This window comes from Balaenoptera borealis, assembly GCF_965194805.1.
Source record: "Balaenoptera borealis genome assembly, chromosome: 14".
NCBI lineage: Eukaryota > Metazoa > Chordata > Mammalia > Artiodactyla > Balaenopteridae > Balaenoptera > Balaenoptera borealis.
Window position 1 is genome coordinate 19649886 of NC_138875.1, and position 17243 is coordinate 19667128.

A 17243-nucleotide genomic window follows, 5' to 3' on the forward strand; every position below is an offset into this window, starting at 1 on the left:
TATACGACAAACCCACAGCAAACATCATTCTCAACGGTGAAAAACTGAAAGCGTTTCCTCTAAGATCAGGAACAAGACAAGGATGTCCACTCTCACCACTATTATTCAACATAGTTTTGGAAGTCCTAGCCACGGCAATCAGAGAAGAAAAAGAAATAAAAGGAATAGAAATTGGAAAAGAAGAAGTAAACCTGTCACTGTTTGCAGATGACATGTTACCATACATAAAGAATCCTAAAGATGCCACCAGAAAATTACTAGAGCTAATCAATGAATTTGGTAAACTTGCAGGATACAAAATTAATGCACAGAAATCTCTTGCATTCCTATACACTAATGATGAAAACTCTGAAAGAGAAATTAAGGAAACACTCCCATTTACCATTGCAACAAAAAAAATAAAATACCTAGGAATAAACCTACCTAGGGAGACAAAATGTCTGTATGCAGAAAACTATAAGACACTGATGAAAGAAATTAAAGATGATACCAACAGATGGAGAGATATACCATGTTCTTGGATTGGAACAATCAACATTGTGAAAATGACTATATTACCCAAAGCAATCTACAGATGCAATGCAATCCCTATCAAATTCCCAATGGCATTTTTTATGGAACTAGAACAAAAAATCTTAAAATTTGTATGGAGACACAAAAGACCCCGAACAGCCAAAGCAGTTTTGAGGGAAAAAAACAGAGCTGCAGCAATCAGACTCCCTGACTTCAGACTATACTACAAAGCTACAGTAGTTAAGACAATATGCTACTGGCACAAAAACAGAAACATACATCAATGGAACAAGATAGAAAGCCCAGAGATAAACCTATGCACCTATGGTCAACTAATCTATGACAAAGGAGGCAAGGATATACAGTGGAGAAAAGACAGTCTCTTCAATAAGCGGTGCTGGGAAAACTGGACAGCTACATGTAAAAGAATGAAATTAGAACACTCCCTAACACCATACACAAAAATAAACTCAAAATGGATTAGAGACCTAACTGTAAGACCAGACACTACAAAACTCTTAGAGGAAAACATAGGAAGAACACTCTTTGACAGAAATCACAGCAAAATCTTTTTTGATCCACCTCCTAGAGTAATGGAAATAAAAACAAAACTAAACAAATGGGATTTAATGAAACTTAAAAGCTTTTGCACAGCAAAGGAAACCATAAACAAGACGAAAAGAAAACCCTCAGAATGGGAGAAAATATTTGCAAACGAATCCACAGACAAAGGATTAATCTCCAAAATATGTAAACAGCTCATGCAGCTCAATAGTGAAAAAAACAAACAACCCAATCCAAAAATGGGCAGAAGACCTAAATAGTCATTTCTCCAAAGAAGACATACAGATGGCCAAGAAGTACATGAAAAGCTGCTCAACATCACTAATTATTAGAGAAATGCAAATCAAAACTACAGTGAGGTATCACCTCACACCAGTTAAAATGGGCATCATCAGAAAATCTACAAACAACAAATGCTGGAGAGGGTGTGGAGAAAAGGGAACACTCTTGCACTGTTGGTGGAAATGTAAATTGATACAGCCACTATGGAGAACAGTATGGAGGTTCCTTAAAAAACTAAAAATAGAATTACCATATGATCCAGCAATCCCACTACTGGGCATATACTCAGAGAAAACCATAATTCAAAAAGACACATGCACCCCAATGTTCATTGCAGCACTATTTACAATAGCCAGGTCATGGAAGCAACCTAAATGTCCATCGACAGACGAATGGATAAAGAAGATGTGGTACATATATACAACGGAATATTACTCAGCCATAAAAAGGAACGAAATTGGGTAATTTGTTGAGCCGTGGATGGATCTAGAGACTGTCATACAGAGTGAAATAAGTCAGAAAGCGAAAAACAAATATCGTATATTAACGCATGTATGTGGAACCTAGAAAAATGGTACAGATGAACCGGTTTGCAGGGCAGAAATAGAGACACAGATGTAGAGAACAAACATATGGACACCAAGGGGGGAAAGTGGCGGGGGGGCGGGGGTGGTGGTGTAATGAATTGGGAGATTGGGATTGACATGTATACACTGATGTGTATAAAATTGATGACTAATAAGAGCTTGCTGTATAAAAAAATGAATAAAATAAAATTAAGGAAAAACAAAACAAAACAAAGAGGCCAGCATCAGATGAAAAAAAATAAAAATCAAAACACCTTTGTGTTTGTGCTTTGGCCTTTCAGTGTGATGACAACTAATATGACAGCTCCAGCTCTGTCATCTTTAGCAATTTTTTTAGGCCAGGACATTATCATAGTTCACTGTGTTGTATTGTGATTGAAATGATACCCCAACAGACAGCAGATTTCAAAGGCTTTTGTACAGTATTTAGAGCTGTATTTCCTATTAAACTTGATAAGATAATCATTCAAAATGCATAGAAGTTGTAAAAGAAGTTTTTGGGTATTAAGTCAAAATCAAACCAATACAGTGACTATGGGAAAAAAGTGATCAAAGTGAGAGAGTGAAAAAACTAAAACTATCTTCACATTTGTTTGAGAATCTACCTCTCTTGCCCTTCCCAACAAAAAAACAAAAGCTTAAATAAATTAAGAGGTTATTTTCCTTTCCCATAAAGAGAAAGCTGCAGGAGGGCAGTTCAGATATAGATGAGAGATAAGAAAATTAAAGTTTCATCTCTTGTTGAAGAATGTCACTAGAGCACACTAAATGGGTGCTGCTCTATACCTGGCTAGTTACTGACTCCGCCACATCTTGTTATTAATATTACTGACATTTCTTGTGAAGGGGTGCCTGTTCTAGTACACACCTCACTGGTCGCGTCTAATCCTCCTAATACCTTCCTGAATTAAGTATCATTACCCCATTTTCCTGATGAAATACCAAAGCATTTAGTGATAATTAGTTTTAAGATGAGTCTGTGGCTCTGCATTCATTCACCCAAGAAGTGGTTATCAAATACTTACTATATTCACTGTGTCACTTTAGATGCTGAGAAAATTTGGGAAAGGGAGGAGAGGGGAAAATATTTAGAAGTTTAATCTCTTATGGATAGAAATAAATTAAAAAAAACAACAACTAGAGATTCTTGTGACATGCCTCAGAATACATCAAGGCAGCAGGGTTGTTTACTAATAGCAGGAAAGGAGTGCCATTAATACCTGGAGCAGACTTGCCTACTAGGGAGAAGACGCTGGAATTTAGACCCAACTTATATCATAGGCTTAGGAATTCCTGGGCAGAAGGCAAGACTTACAAGCTTTGCAGACTGAATCTCTGTCTGCGGTTCAGGCAAATGATCAGCATGAGAGAATTCAAAGAAAAATATCACGGCTTCTCAACAGGTACCATTCAATTGGAGAATGGATCAGGAGTTTGAGCATTCATTGCCATCTACGTCATGATTTGCCTATAGGTATCAGTGCTCTAGCACCTGGATAGCTGAGACTCCAGTCCTAAGGGATGGAGACAAGGCTTCCAGTCCTATTGGCGGACCCCAGGAAACAAGCTTATTGCTAGAACAGGACCTCAGAAAGGAGATCCAGGAGGATCTCAGGCCTACAGAATGAGTCGTAGAGAAAGGATTTGGACTTGTAAATGCCATCATCATAATTTAGTTCTCAGATCTAGGGTACCATTAAATGTTGGGATGAGCACTGATCCCCAGACCACAATGAAAGTAGTACTAGTCATTCAAGTTCTTCCAATACATGATAGAATTGCACTTTCTATCCTCCTCTATTTCTTCTCAGCCTACCTGAGGTGAGGTTTATTCTGTCCAGAGTTGTCAGTAGAAGGTGTATCACTTTGAGACTGGAGCATTATAATGTTGAGACAAGTCATAAGCCATGGTCAATGGCAATGTTCCACAAAGAGGCCAGGTTCCACTAGCCTGAGTCTCAGAAAATGATAATGGAGCAGAGCCCATAGGTGGGCTCTGGTGACCAGTAATAGGCAAGTAGTGTGACCAAGAAATAAACCTTTGTTGTCATAAGCCATGACAATACCTGTGCTGTTTGTTACTGCAGCAAAACCTAAGCTATCTTGAGTAAAACAGGGCTCCAAGTGGTCAGCAAAGGGTTGTTATACCTCATCTCAAGGCTGAAACATTAGATGTCAGGGCATAGGAGATGAAGTAAGACTCCAGAACTCTAATGTTCAAAATTGGGCTTTACCTATCTGATCTGTCTCAGTCGTGGTGGCTCTGGAATTTGCGCAGGACAGAAACTGCTGTGAGATGCTGGAGTAGACTCAATTAGGAGGAATGTGGTGAAACGTACAGTAAATATGCAGAGAGTGATGTTGTTCAAAATACACGTAAAGCAAAAGCAGTGACAAATGCAGAACAAAGCCAGTCACTGAAGGCTTCTTGGAGGTATGAATCTTGAGCCAGATCTTAAAGTATATTGGAGGTTGGCAAAAAGGAGTGAAAGTGGGCAGCATGAGTGAAGAGAGCCTTTGAGAGAGGAGTAGAATTTGGAAAAATAATGTGTGTTGTCAGAAAGATGCCCGAGAACAGCCTGAATGTGGAGAAGAACTACAGACGTGACACTTCTTACTGATGGCCAGGCTCTGAATTAAAGGTTCTCATAAATCTCCTCCGCTGGTAACTACCGTAGCCTCATCACTAGCCTCCCCAGTCTACTCTCCTCCAAGGACATAAAATGATCCTTAAATGCCAATTACATCATGCCACGTCCCACCCAGTATTCCGAAGGATACCCATTGCATGTAGAAAAAAAAAAAAATCGCAAATCTCTAACAAGGCAAAAAGGCCCTGCAAAGTCTAGCTGCTCCTACTCTAAAACAGTAGCTTGCACCACTATTCCCTACTTTCTCCACCCTTCAAACATGTTCTTCTTTTTCATTAATTTATGGAAGCCTGTCTCAAGGTCTCTGTCTGTCCACTTGTGTTCTCCTTGGAAATTTATCCTCCACCCCTGATCTCCTTCCCCAGGCTCATTTCTACTCATCTGTGGCAGACAAAATAATGACCTACCAAAGATGTCCACATCCTCACCCCCGTGGATATGTTAGGTTACATGAGCAAAGGGGAATTAAGGTCAGAGATGCAACTGAGATGGCTAGTCAGCTAACCTTAAAATAGAGAGATTATCCAAGTGGGTCCACTGTAATCACAGGCCCTTTAAAAGCAGAAGAAAAAGACAGAAGTGAGTCAGAGAAAGAGATGTGACAATGGAAATAATGGTCAGAGAAAGGCAATTTTGGTGCCTTTGAAGAGGAGGAAGGGAGCCACAAGCCAAGGAATGTGGGTAGACTCTAGAAGCTGGATAAAGCAAGAAAACAGATTCTCCTCTAGAGCCTCTAAAAGGAACGTAGCCCTGCCAGCACCTTGATTTTAACCCAGGGAGACCGATGTTGAACTTCTGACCTTCAGAAAATGTACGATAATAAAATAATAAATTTGTGCCTTTTTCTTTTTTTTGGCCGCACCACACAGCATGTGGGATCTTGGTTCCCAGACCAGGGGTGGAAGCTGTGCCCCCTTCAGTGGAAGCACAGAGTCTTAACCACTGGACTGCCAGGGAAGTTCCAAATTTGTACTTCTTTAAACCACAAAGTTTTTGGTATTTCTTACAGCAGCCATAGAAAACAAATACACCATCCTTCATGTTTCAGTTTAAATCTCACTCTCTAATTTAAATTTGTTCTTCTACTTTTATAATCTTCCCAGCACTGTGCTCTTAGTACTTATCATAGTTGGTAAATAGATGATAGAGAGATAGATATTATTTGTTTTTAATATTTATCATCCCTTTTGGACTCAAATTTCCACAAGAATATAGACTGTGTGGTTTTTATCTTCATTGTATCCCCAGCACCTGGCACAGTGCTTTGGCCATTGTGAGCCCTTAATAAGGATCTATTGAATAAACACAGAAAAGAATTCCACGAGCCTGCAATGCATTTTACTGTTTAAAAAAAAATTACAGAAAAAGAAAATTGAAGTTCAGAGAGGTTGAACAATTTACTTAAAGTACACAGCAACTAAGTTGCAGATTTGGAACCTGAACACCAGCGATCTGATCCTGAGGCTCAGGTCTCCCTTATATAGGTCTGCAGCTGGGTCATTCATGGTCCATTTCTTAGCAGCACCTCTGGGGTGGACAGTCATTCTCTCTCAGTGAGATTCTTTTTCCTCAGTAGCTCATGCCTTTAAAGCAACTAGAAGGAGTTCTGCAGCTCACACTCAACATCTTCCAGAATTGACTGAGACCCACTGACTACAACATCTAAATTTGCACCAAAACTGGTTAAGGCAAAAAAAATCCCAACGTTTACTCATAAAATAAAAGAACATTAGAATGCAGGACAATAAAGAATCTTAGCATTCTTTAATTTTCACCTTTAAGTGAAGGGATGAAGGACAGGAATTCTTCATGATTTATAAATGATTTATAAATATTTTATATATCAGATGATTTATAAATATATATATTTCAGAATTTTACTGTTATTTTTACAAATGTCACATTTTAGTCTTCAGAACAATTCATGGGGGGTGAGTTTAGTTTTCAACCCAGCATTTGGCACAGTGCCCAGGACAAGAACTTAATAAATGTTCAATGAAAAAATGATCTCATTTTTTTGGTATGTGCCTTTTTCCCCCAGCTTTATTGAGATATAATTGGCATACGATATTGTATAAGTTTAAGGTGTACAATGTGATGATTTGATACACATATACATTGTGAAATGTTTACCCCAAAAAAGTTAGTTAACACATTCTTCACCTCACATAATTACCATTTTGTTGTTGTTGCTGTTATGGTGAGAACATTAAAGGTCTACTCTCATAGCACTTTTCAAGCATACAATACAATATTGTTAATTATAGTCACTATGCTGTTATTAGATCCCAGAAACGTATTTGCCTTATAACTGAAAGTTTTTATTTACCCTTTGAGCAACATCTCCCCATTTCCCCACCCTCAGCCCCTGGCAACCACCATTCTACTCTCTGCTTCTATGAGTTTGAAATTTTTAGATTCTACATATAAGTGAAATCAGACAGTGTTTGCCTTTCTCTGCCTGACTTATTTCACTTAGTATAATGTCCTCATGGTCTGTCCATGTTGTTACAAATGGCAGGGTTTCCCTCTTTTTTATGGCTGAATAATATTCCATTGTATACATATACCATTTTCTTTTTTTTTTTTTTTTTTGGAAGTGTTAAGTAATATTATTCTTGTATCTTTCACACAAACAAAAGTTTTAGAAGAGCTGATGGCCAGGGTACGCAATAGAGTTTTTCCATGGTAGGCTGGAATTTTGCCTTTTGAACAAAAACAAAAAAATCTTAGGACACAGAGAAAGCAAATATTTTTAAAACTGATTTCACAGTAATTATTCTGTATATTTTGAGTTATCTTTATATTATTTTTAAGCATATCAAATCAATTCATTTCTTTCCCTCTTAATAAAAGGGGTACAGTCACAGAATCAGTGCCCTCAGAATAAAAAGTAAACAGAGGAAACAGGACACCTAGAGTCAGTAACAGCCTCAGGGCCAAGTCTGGTCACTCAAAACCAAAAACTTTTGTTGATTTTCAACAACTCTTCGCATACTTAAGGTTTCAAATACGGCTGGTTCAGCAGGCCAGCTCTTCAGGACAACAGTATGTGCAGCCCAACACAGGATCATCCAAAACTATGTTAACAATTTCAGGATGCTGGTGTGGAGTTCATGGAGTTTTGTGTGTAAAAATTAGGAAAATCCTTCCAGCAATGAAGTTCAAGGTCAGGAGCATCCATCTCCCAGCCCCGTATCAGTAGGGATTCCTAACGTAAGGCTACGTTTCATCAGGCAAGAGAGCAGTCCGTTCCTCCTCTGTGCCGAGGATATTTTGAAGTTTAGATCTCCTTCTTCTCCTTGAATGCTCCAATAGATAAAACAAGCCCATCACTAGTCCACTTGTCAGAGCCCAGAGACCCTGTAGAGCAGCTGCCCATTCAAAACCAATTTTCTCATACAGAAATCCCCCCAGCGTTGGTCCTAGAAAAGCACTCTCAGTGTCTGAATTTCTTCATCTGTAAACTGGAGATAGCACTTTCCAACTTACAGGTGTGAATGAAATTCAATAGCTTCTCACCCAACTGACCACAATGCACCAAAGAGACCTGACACCAGTCCCAAGGTACTTAATCCTTCTTCAAATCCATTTTCACTTCTCCAAAACAAAGAGTGACAGCGTAGGATCAAGGAAGCCAAAACCTGAGCTGAGTGAGGTAATAATGAAGGATATAAAGGCAACCTTGGGTAAAATGATGAGTTTCCAGAATGAGTGTTTCCCTGGATCAGACTCATAATTAGGTAAAATACACATGTTGAGGGGAACCATCAGCAGAACTATGCATCCCAGAAGAATGAAAGGCACCTCGTAGCCAAAGGACTGATACAAGAAGCCACCCAAAGGAGGCCCTAGTACCAGACCCAGTCCAGAAAAACTCTCAAGACTTCCCATTACTGTAGCCACGTTATTTGGAAAAGCCTTTGCAAGGATAGAAGAAGATGCGGTTATTGCTGCAGCAAAACTGATTGCATCAGTTATTCTCACTAGAAAACACATAGCAATAAACACGGGTCCTTCTGGAACTTGGTCCAAGACACCAAAGAGAACTGTAACTCCTCCTGAGACAAACATTCCTGCTACAAACATAAATTTTGCTCCAATATGTACAAGATATTTTCCAAATACCAAAGAAGCCAGCAAGTCAAACAAAGCATAACATCCAAAGATCATACCAATAACTGGTAATGCTGGCTCCTTTCTTTTCAGCCTCACCAACCTCCAGATTCCAGGTGGATTCTCTAAGGGTTATTCCTTCAAGTCTGTGCCATTATCCATAGACCCTCCTTGGGGAAAAAAGGTCCAAGGATAGAATAGCACATCATGGAATCTAAGTTAATGGAAGCTGCTGGTATCAGTACAAAAATCTGTTCTCTTGAAAGCCGCCTGGACGTCTCCCTTGCACCTCCTGGAGGGCCATCACCTTCTGGGGGGCGTGGGCCTTCGGGGTCCCCCGGCGAGTCCATGGGCAGTGAGCGGACTCCTGTGCCGCGGCTCCCGGGTCCAAGCCCGCGCCCTCGGACTCGCCCATTTTCTTCATCGGTGGGCACTTAAGTTGTTTCCATGTCTTGGCTATAGTGAATAAGGCTGCAATGCATATGGAAGTGCAGATATCTCGTCAAGATAGTGATTTCATTTCCTTTGGACATATACCTAGAAGTGGAATTGCTGGATCATATGGTAGTTCTATTTTTAATTTTATTTTGAGGAACCTCTATACTGTTTTGCATAATGGCTGTATCAATTTACTCTTTTTTCCACATCCTTCCCAGCACTTTGTTATCACCTATCTTTCTGACAATAGCCATTCTACCAGGTATGAGGTGATATCTCATTGTGTTTCATTTGTATTTCCTTGATAATCAGTGATGCTGAGCACCTTTTCATGTACTTGTTGACCATCTGTATGTCTTCTTCAGAGAAATGTCTATTCAAGTCCTTTGTCCTTTTTTTTAAACTTGCATTTCCTTGCAAATCAAATCACCTCACACCAGTCAGAATGGCCATTATCAAAAAGTCTACAAGCAATAAATGCTGGAGAGGGTGTGGAGAAAAGGGAACCCTCCTACGCTGCTGGTGGGAATGTAAATTGGTACAACCACTATGGAGAACAGTATGGAGGTTCCTTAAAAAACTAAAAGTAGAGCTACCATGTGATCCTGCAATCCCACTCCTGGCATATATCCAGAGAAAACCATAATTCGAAGCAGGAATAGAGATGCAGACAAGAACGGACTTGTGGACACAGTGGGGAAGGGGAGGGTGGGACGAACTGAGAGAGTAGCATTGACATATATACACTACCATGTGTAAAATAGATAGCTAGTGGGAAGCTGTTGTATAGCAAAGGGAGATCAGCTCGGTGCTCTGTGATGACCTAGAGGGGTGGGATGGGGAGGGTGGGAGGGAGGTCCAAGAGGGAGGGGATGCAGGTATACATATAGCTGACTCACTTTGTTGTACAGCAGAAACTAACACAACATTGTAAAGCAATTATAATCTAATGAAGATGAAAAAAAAAAAAAAGAAAAGATACACGCACCCCAATGTTCACTGCAGCACTGTTTACAATAGCCAAGACACAGAAGCAACCTAAATGTCCATCAACAGAGGAATGGATAAAGAAGATGTGGTACATACATACAATGGAATATTACTCAGCCATAAAAAAGAATGAAATAATGCCATTTCAGCAACACGGATGGACTTAGAGATGATCATACTAAGTGAAGCAAGTCAGACAGAGAAAGACAAATATAATATGATATTGCTTATATGTGGAATCTAAAAAAAAAAGATACAAATGAACTTATTTACAAAACAGAAACAGAAACAGACTCACAGACTTAGAAAACAAATTTACGGTTATCAAAGGGGAAAGGTGGGGGGAAGGGATATATTAGGAGTTTGGGATTAACATATGCACACTACTATATATGAAATAGATAATCATCAAGGACCTACATATAGCACAGGGAACTCTAGTCAAATTCTGTAATAACCTAAATGGGAAAAGAATTTGAAAAAGAATAGATATCTGTATATGTATAAATTAATCACTTTGCTGTACACCTGAAACTAACACATTGTAAATCAACTATACTCCAATATAAAACAAAATTTCAAAAAAGAAAACAAATCTAAAAAAAAATAAAATAAAATTTGCATTTCTTTTTTTTTCTTCCAGTTTTATTAAGATATAATTGACATACAACACTGTATAAGTTTAAGGTGTACAGCATAAGGATTTGACTTCCATACATCATTAAATCGTGATTTGTATTTTTAAATTAAGTGTACTGGGTAAGAGTCAATCAAGTAGACAAAAATTAGGCAGTGACGCTACATTGCCAGCTTTGCCATGACCTTTCAGGACTGTGCACCAATGCACACGAATCCATTCATTCATTCATGCATCCCGCTAGTATTCACTGAGCTTTATTCTGTGCCAGGCCCGTGTTAAGCACTTCATAAGCATTTTACCACTTAATCCTCATGACTACATTTATGAGCAGGTAGTACTTAGTGACCCCATTTCACTCAGAAGAAAACTGAGCTTCTGAAGTGTACGTAACTTGCCCAAAGTCACACAACCAGTGAGTAACTGAGCCTCAGTTTTCTGAAAACAATGCTTCTTTGAAAACCCAAGTTGACTGCCAGCCGTTAGGCGCAGCCTCTCCACATGGCCTCAGGCAGAGCCTCCCCTGCCATCTGCTTGCGCCATCCCCGTTTAAAGTCTTGCCTTTAAATGATTCTCAAATCAGGCATCTGTAACTGTCCTCCCATCTCTCTTTCTTTCTAAGATTTGAGAAAAGACCAATGGAGAAATCTTTTTTTTCACCATTAGCTCTTAGCTAAAAGACTAGAAAATTAAACAAAGATGAAAAGAAAGTATAAACACCTGACATCCACAAGGCCAGAAAGTATAATGGAGGATTCTTTCCTCTCTCTCATTTTTGATAATAACAATTTAGGTTTAAGTAACATGTGAAAATTAATATAATTAAAATTAGAGAGAAAGTGTTCCTCACCAGGCTCAGTGTTGGATGACCCCAGGTCACGCCTTCCCTTCTCCGGGTGTCAGGCCCTGTGCAGATGCCGCCTCACCCAAAGTCCATGCCACCCACAGGGCCAGGCCGTCCGGGGCCTCCCAGTCCCTACTGACCAGAGACGCCTTGTGTCTCCGTGGGTGGAGCTTCACACTCTGTCCAGGTAAGCGCAGTTGCCGTAAAATCCAGGTCAGCCACACAGAAAGACCTTGCTCCAGGGATTAAGGGAGGAGCTGTGGAGAGATGAAAATCCAGGCCGTAAGAATTACCACAGGTTTGGGTGTTCAGGTTTTTGGTCCTAGAATAAGACTCAGTCTGTTACTGGCTTCTAGGCCTTGGATCCAAAATGGTGACCACAAAGCCATCCCTATCCCATGATGATTAGAGACTGTCATCTTTCCATCAAAGAAGCCCTCCAGCACCCTTCCTTAAGTAGGAAGAAAAGGCATCTGTTTCCCAAACCTAGGAAAAGAGTCATTTATTTATATTTATTTAACAAACACTTAAATAGTACTTAATAAGCCCTAGGCAAAGGTTCTAAGCACTTTATGAACATTAGCTTATTTAATTCTCAGAACTATCTTAGCAGATATTTTCCTGATTTTACTGACAAGGCACCATTTTTGAGGCACAGAGAGGTTAAACAGACGGTTGGGGTCACACAGCTAGGAAGCAGTGAAGCACAATATATACCTAAGCAGTTTGGTTTCAGAGTCCCTTCTTTTAATCACCACACTGTGCTGCCTCATATTTTAAAATAGCATAATATTTTCATATTAAAACAATGTCCCAAATTCCTGAAACACTGGCAAAAATTTTAAGTCTTTTAAACCTAGCCAGTTCTCTACATCCTATAAAAACCCAGAGTGGTTCCTGCAGAGTCTCCCTGCTGACAGTCTCTCTAACCCACACTCAGCTAATATTTCGCTTCCTAACCTTCTTCATGGTCCTCCCTTCAGCAACAGCTTTCCATTTCCTGATGAACTGAGTTCTGACTCCTCCTGTCTGGCTTTCAAAGCCCAGTGGTCCCGTCTCTCAACTGTTCAACTGTATTTCTCACGACCCTCCTCTCCTGTACGCACCTTTTAGCCAAGCCAAGCCCATCTCCTCAGTGCATGGAGACCACCCCGTGGGGACTTTCCCGAAAGCCTCAGCTTCTCTGAGTTTCCTTGCAGCCGGATTCCTCCTCTGAGCTGGGGTCAGAGTTTTCCATTATGCACAAATGAACTCTGACTTGAACTGCTCACTCCGCTTCTTGTCTCCTTCCAAGTGTGCATCCAGCACTCAGCCTCAAACTGGACTGTCCAGAGGTCAGATCTCCTGTGTGCTCCCTTCTCAGTCTCACATATATGTAGAATCTAAAAAAAAAAGAAAAAAAATGGTTCTGAAGAACCTAGGGGCAAGACAGGAATAGAGACGCAGGCGTAGAGAATGGACTTGAGGATACAGGGACAGGGAAGGGTAAGCTGGGACGAAGTGAGAGAGTGGCATGGACATATATACACTACCGAATGTAAAATAGATAGCTAGTGGGAAGCAGCCGCATAGCACAGGGAGATCAGCTCGGTACTTTGTGACCACCTAGAGAGGCGGGATAGGGAGGGTGTGAGGGAGATGCAAGAGGGGGTGGATAAGGGGATAAATGTATACGTATAGCTGATTCACTCTGTTATACAGCATAAACTAACACACCATTGTAAAGCAATTATACTCCAATGAAGATGTTAAAAAATAAATAAAAAAAATAAAAATAAAATGACCTTTTCCAACTAATATACCAAGTAGTAAAGTTTATCTACTTGAACCTGTAATTCATCACATAAGATCACATTCTGAGGTCCTGAGGTTAGGACTTCAGCATGTGAATGGGGCAGGGGGAACAATTCAACCCATAACATCCAATATCCTTCACCATATGGTCTTACTTGACACTTCCATTTTAATATCCTATTACACTACTGTCTTTGTCCTTGTGAAGAAGCCATAATGAGAATTATTACCCCGATTTATCATTCATAAATTGAGGCAAAGTACAGGTGAGTACTTACTGAAGGTCTATAAACTCGTCGCTACACAAGTGTACAAAAGAAAGAAGCAGAACTGTTTCAGCCTTCATTAAAAAGCTTTACCCTGTTCCATTCCACTGCATGATCAAGATCTGATAAGAATCTAGGAATAAAAATAAGCTGGACAGGGACTTCCCTGGTGGCGCAGTGGTTAAGACTCCGTGCTCCCAATGCAGGGGGCCTGGGTTCGATCCCTGGGCAGGGAACTAGATCCCACATGCATACCACAACTAAGAGTTCACATTCCACAACTAAGGAGCCCACGAGCTGCAACTAAGAAGCCCACCTGCCGCAACTAAGACCTAGCAGAGCCAAATAAATATATTTAAAAAAAAATAAGCTGGAAAACAAAGTCTCCTCTCCTTCTTGACAAGTTGTAACATACAACTCTCTAAGAAAGCAAATTATAAATAATTTCACATAATATATAGAAAAGCAGGAGCAATGTTCAATAATGCTCTGTTATCCTAGAGACTGTAAAAGTGGAGAAGACAGACAACTTTGGAGTCACACAAGCTTGGTTTGAATTATACATCTGCCATTTATGAGCTCTGTAACTTTGATATAGTTCTTACTTTCTTTTTTCTTTTTTATTTTATTTTTACATTATACTTTTACTTTATTCTTTATATTACGATGGGATATGATCATTATAATATATATTATATATTATATCATTATAGTATATATTAAATAATACTAAAGTGTTAAGTAAAATCAAAATCTTTCTTCTGTTATAAATTTCCATCCATGAATACTCCAAAGAAATAACATTAATATTTTATGTATTTCTTTCCAGTCTTTTTTCTATAAATATACAAATATAGAAGGTAAATGAATAGGTTTTTTACACAAAAAATTATACCAAATATATAACATAATGCAACTTGATTTTTACCATGAACAGAATGTGGTAGATTTCTTTATATAACATTTCATATAGATCTACTTCATTCTTGTATTTTGAATGCTACATAATATTCAACAGCATGAAAAATCTACAGTTTATCAAAAACATTCCGTTGATATACTGTGGGTGTTTTCAATTTTTCACTATTACAAATAGCAATACAATGAACATCAATATTTCTTTAAAATATATTTCTGTAAGTTAAATTGCTAGATCAGAGTATGTGCATTTCCCATTTTTTACAGGTCCCACTGAATTGACTTTTATAGAGTTTATATCAACAGCAGTATCAATCTTTTCATATTTTGCAAATCTGATGGGTGAAAAATCATATATCTTTATAATGTTAATTTGTGTCTTTTTTAGAGAAATTGGCAACGGCAATATCATATGGATATATTGGCCATTTGTTATTTCTTCCATTGTAAATTGTCTGTTTATATACTTTGCCCACATGTCTATCATTTATTTCTTTTATTACTTATTATAAGTAACTTTTTTACGTGGCTGTGAATCCTTTTTCTTTTCTTTCAGCATAGTGGTTGAGAACAAGGATTCTGAAATTAAACTGATGGAACAAAATCTGACTTCTGACACTTTTTAATTATGTGCTCTTGTATCAGTTACTTAATCTTCCTGTGTCTATGTTCCTTCCTATGCATATATTGATATTAAGAATACTTACCTCCTAGAATGTTGTGAGAATTGAGCGACTACAGTTGAAAGTGATTTAACAATGCCTGGCACATAGCCATCACTCAATAAGCCCTACTTATTATTTTGTTTCAAAAGACATGATTGTTAGCCTCAATTAATCTCAGTTTCTTCACCTATAAAATGAGATGATGAAACCTACATTATAGATTTATTGTGGAGATTAAATAAAATAATAGGACAGTAATAGACCCTCATAATATAACAGCCCTTTTAATCATCTTGCCTAAAAATTGTTAAATAACAGAGAATGTCACCACTTAGCTTCTGGCTGGATGTTTTTGCAGCTGCTACTTAAATAATGGTGAGAACTTACACTTCTTGAGCATTTCATACATGCCCGAGATCAAACTAACTGCTTCATGCATATGGTCTCATGTAATTCTCAACACCTATGAGGTAGGTACTGATATTATCTCTATTTTATAGATGAAGATACTGAGGTATATATAAATTTAAAATTTGCCCAAGGTCACATGTTGGTAAGTGGCAGAACAGAAATTAAAACCATAGAATCTGATTCCAGAGTTCGTGACCTTAACCACTATACTGTGTTGATCGCTTGGCAATGATAGATAGAACCCATGAGAGTTTTTTATCTTTGGTTTTAAAATAATAGATGAAGTCCCCAATTTTACATGTAATTTAAAAAGAGGAATAAAACATGTGCCATATTACTTGGTTTAAGTTTTCTGTGATTGTGATTGGTGATTGGTTGTGCTGATTGGTTTCCAATACAGAAATATAACAGTATTTCCAAGTTAGATTAATTTTTGGCCCCCTATAAAATCTTACATGGTTATCAATTATCTTTCCCATGATGACAAGTCTACCAAATAACAAAATGGGAAAACAGAAAATCAATAAAATTTGTATAAATAATATTTATTTACAAATAAATTTTTACAAGTAAATTCTGAGCTTGAAATGAATTATCAAAATAATCCCCCTGTGTGTAGGATCTGAGGCGTCTCATGCTGTGTTAAAGTGCCATCTGCAGCAAACACTGAAATATCTGCACAAAATGTGTCTGCGGAACATTCCTCTCCATGTTGATTTCAGTAGCAACTAATCCTTAACATTAAGTCTCCCTCCATCAGCCAATGTCCATTTGTACTCTGCAGTTATTTCCATTCACTATTATCAGCTTTTGGAATGCAGGGACTATTTTTAAAGGAAATGAGCCAGCTTTTTTTTTTTTTTTTTGGCTGCATTGGGTCTTTGTTGCCGTGCGTGGGCTTTCTCTAGTTTCGGCAAGCAGGGGTTACTCTTCATTGCAGTGCACGGGCTTCTCATTGCGGTGGCTTCTCTTGTTGCAGAGCACGGGCTCTAGGCGCACGGGCTCAGTAGTCGTGGCTCACGGACTCTAGAGCACAAGCTCAGTAGTTGTGGCACGTGGGCTTAGTTGCACCGTGGAATGTGGGATCTTCCCAGACCAGGGCTCCAACCTGTGTCTCCTGCATTGGCAGGCGGATTCCTAACCACTGTGCAGATGGCATTTTTTATAATAGGTTTGTTTTCACTTTGCTATTGAAAAGTCCTTTTAGACCCCTTTGCAACATGCAACAATGCACTCACATTAACTGATACATGATGTGTGCTTCTGCTATTTTTCCTCTGCTTCACTTGGCAATTAAACACATGATTTCCCTGTAAATGACTGTAATTTTTTGCTTCCATAATATTTATGTCAACTCCAGAGGAGCTGGGAGTTGTCATCCTGAAAACCTGACCATCTGAGGCAGTGGCAGCAGCTTGTAATTTCATCTGTATCCACTAATTACTGGATGATCAGAACACCAGAAATAAAAAAAAATCATAATATGTGCCCTCAGCTGGCTAACTCAGTAATTTGAAGCCATGGGCAAATGAGCACATAACTTTCTGAGTGATTTATTGCTGTTTTG

The 17243-nt window shown here is 38.8% G+C and overlaps 1 long non-coding RNA gene and 1 pseudogene across 2 annotated transcripts in view; one reads left to right on the forward strand and one right to left on the reverse strand.

Annotated features, from left to right (window-relative positions):
• LOC309610492 overlaps positions 1 to 14786 on the forward strand; it is a 121024-nt gene extending 106238 nt beyond the window's left edge. Inside the window, exon 2 of the long non-coding RNA XR_014233988.1 lies at positions 13368 to 14786. This is a non-coding gene — a long non-coding RNA (uncharacterized lncRNA). The remainder of the gene's footprint in view (positions 1 to 13367) is intronic.
• LOC309611260 (MFS-type transporter SLC18B1 pseudogene) lies at positions 7327 to 9137 on the reverse strand (annotated as a pseudogene). The gene is made up of 3 exons (XR_014249730.1): positions 8959 to 9137; positions 8120 to 8816; positions 7327 to 8033 (listed from the first exon to the last, which is right to left on the reverse strand). The product of XR_014249730.1 is annotated as an MFS-type transporter SLC18B1 pseudogene (transcript).
• Positions 14787 to 17243: the final 2457 nt, after the last annotated feature.